At 35.1% G+C, this 2,982-nt stretch overlaps 1 pseudogene; it reads right to left on the bottom strand.

The window, feature by feature from the left end:
• Positions 1 to 2,060: 2,060 nt before the first annotated feature.
• Positions 2,061 to 2,128, bottom strand: LOC138845102 (U6 spliceosomal RNA; annotated as a pseudogene).
• Between the last annotated feature and the right edge of the window lie 854 nt (positions 2,129 to 2,982).

The following is a 2,982-nucleotide window of genomic DNA, read 5'->3' as shown; positions in this document are numbered from 1 at the left end:
AAAATTTTGAATGGTATCACTTGGGTTTTAAGAATGTTATATTTTAGGTCTCTTAATATTTTTAGTGATGATGTTTTAAAGGCCCTTTCTGTTTAATGGAAAATGATAAGGATTTTGTTTTACAATGGCCATAGTATTACCACTTAAAGCAATAGATTAAATAACACTTTTAAACAAAGTCATTTAATACTGAATTCTAACACACTGGTATATTTTAAAGTGAGAAACCGGATTTCTTTCAGATATTCTAAAGAAGAATGATAATCAAAATTGAAGACATCTACAGTTTTTAATCACTTGTTTTAAATATTGGTCATAATGGTCCAATTTTGAGTTTAATTTTAATTAGCTTTTAAATGATTCAATATGTTTTATAGAAAAAATTCGGAGAACATAATTATATACTCAACCTCCCTCCCTTCTTTTTCCTTCTTTGTCATTTTTTTTAGCTTATGAAATGACATTTTCAGTTTACATTACATTAAAAAGGGTTGTTGAGTCAAGGGACAAGTTTAACAGGCAAAAAGCAAAAAGATCCTAATTTAGAGGGAATACAGACAATGGCTCTAAACAATATTTGAATATCACATCTAAACAATATTTGAATAAATTGATAAATATTTTAATTTCTCCTACTAAAATGCTCAAAGTCTGTAATTATTTATCAAATATTAGTGCAAAATTATGGATTTAAATGATCCCAAAAAGTGATGAATTTTTGTGTAATAAAGTCCAATTTTTGTCAAGGCTTTTTGACAGTCTCACAGAAAACTTATGTTTGTGAATGGGAAGAATAATACCAAAATATCCAAACTACCAAAAGCAATTTGCAAATTCAATGCAATCCCAATCAACATACCAACGATGTTCTCAGAGCTAGAAAAAATGATGCTAAAATTCACATAGAAACATGAGAGATGCTTAACATCTAAAGCAATATTATAAAGCAAAAAAAAGCTGGAGACATCACACCATATTTTAAGACATATTACAGGGGTCAGCACTATGACAAAGCAGGTAAAGTCACCGTCTGCAGTGCCGGCATCTCATATGGGTGCCAGTATGTTTCCCAGCTGCTCCACTTCTTATACCCCTCTCTGGTATAGCCTGAGAAAAAAGTAGAAAATGGCCAAAGTCTTTGGGGCCCTGCACCTGCATAGAGACCTGGAAGAAGCTCCTGACACTTGGATTCAGATCAACAGAGCTCCGGCCATTGTGGCCATTTGGGGAGTAAACCAGTGGATGGAAGACCTCTCTCTCTCTCTGCCTCTACCTCTCTGTAACTCTGCCTTTCAAATAAATAAACTGCAAAAAAAAAAAAGAAGAAGTGTTAGCACTGATATAATAACAGACACATAGTTCAATGGAAAAGACTTGGTAGCATAGAAATAAACCCAAATTTCTACCAGCAACTCATATTTAACAAAGGAACTAAAATGAACTGGAGAAAGAAGAATCTATTTCACAAGTGGTGCAGAGGAACTTGATTATCCATATGTAGAAGCCTGAAAAGAGACTCCAACATCTCTTACACTATGTGAAAGTGAACTCACAGTGAATTAAAATGTAATCATAAGACCCAAACCCAAGTAAACATAGGGGATCTCTAAATATTGTCAACACACAATAGCTTTTGAGTAAGATTCCAATAGCAATAGTCACAAAAATAAAAACAGAGACATTTGAGTATATCCAACTAAGATACTTCTTCACAACAAAGTAAACATCAGAGTGTAGATACAATGAACAGATGGCAGGAAAAATTAAAACTCTGAATGTTTACAGATTTCCAGAACATTTACATGAATTGGAAAAACTCCAAAAAATACAGTGAAGAAACATCTGAATAGACATTTCTCAGAAGAAATGTAAATGGTCAAAACATGTGAATATGCCCGATGTCACTAGCCATTATGTAAATATAAATCAGAGCACCATATCAGTCTCCAACACCTGTGGGAGAATACAACACTCAGGTGTTTGTGTGTGCAGCAAGTGGGTTTAGAGGACCCTGTTCACCTCTGGAGAGCAGAGTCTACAGGGAGGTAAAGAAACCTTACTGCGCAGGGGCATGCTAATCTTCTCTGTATCGTTCCAATTTTAGTATATGTGCTGCCAAAGCGAGCACATGTGCTGCCGAAGCGAGAAAGAGATGAAAAGAATTTATCTCAGCTAGCCACTAATATTCAAGAAACAAGGTCTTCAGGAAAGCCAACTCAACTGACATTTTCATGTCATTGTTAAATAAAGGAAAAATTATCTAGGTTCAGCAATACGTAGTTTATAAGAGAAAGACTACAGAGTAATTTCCTTGGCATAGAAATAACTTTGTCTTTTTTTTTTTTATCTATAAGGGCTTGCTATCACCACCACACACCCACATCCCATATACAAATGCCTGGCTTGAGTGGTAGCTTCTCTGCTTTGAGGCAAGTTTCTGCTAGTGTGCACCCTGGGAGGAGACGGAAGATGGCAGAAGTGCTTGGGTCCCTGCACCCAAATGGGACATCCAGAATGAATTCCCAGTTCCTGGTTTTGGCTTGGTCAAGCTTTGGCTATTGCAAGTGTCTGGGGAGTGAAACAGTGGTTCCCTCTTCCTGTCACTCTGCCTTTCAAATCAATAACTGTTGTTGGTAATGACTAATAATGATATTCACTGATTGTCAAATTTTGAATCTATTAATTATAGACAATTTCTCTTTGTATTTTTAAACTTTCATAATGTTCTGTTGCCAATTTCATCACTAGAAATAAAAACTTTTCCTCAAAAAAAAAAAAGAAACCTTACTGCTTTCCTAATGTGCTTATTAAGTTCTTGACCAGCGCCTGTTAGTCTTGCTACAAACTTTCTAGTCTTACTACTTTCCTTCTTCTTCCTCTTCTCTGTGACTTGTAAAATAGTATACATTCTATATACTGTGGATACTTTTGATTTATTTTATTCCTTCAGTCTCCTATGAAGTTCCTCCACAAAAGCACAGC

This window comes from Oryctolagus cuniculus, chromosome 13, assembly GCF_964237555.1.
Source record: "Oryctolagus cuniculus chromosome 13, mOryCun1.1, whole genome shotgun sequence".
Lineage (NCBI taxonomy): Eukaryota > Metazoa > Chordata > Mammalia > Lagomorpha > Leporidae > Oryctolagus > Oryctolagus cuniculus.
The sequence above is the reverse complement of the archived record's forward strand: the minus strand, read 5'-3'. Positions and strand labels throughout refer to the sequence as shown.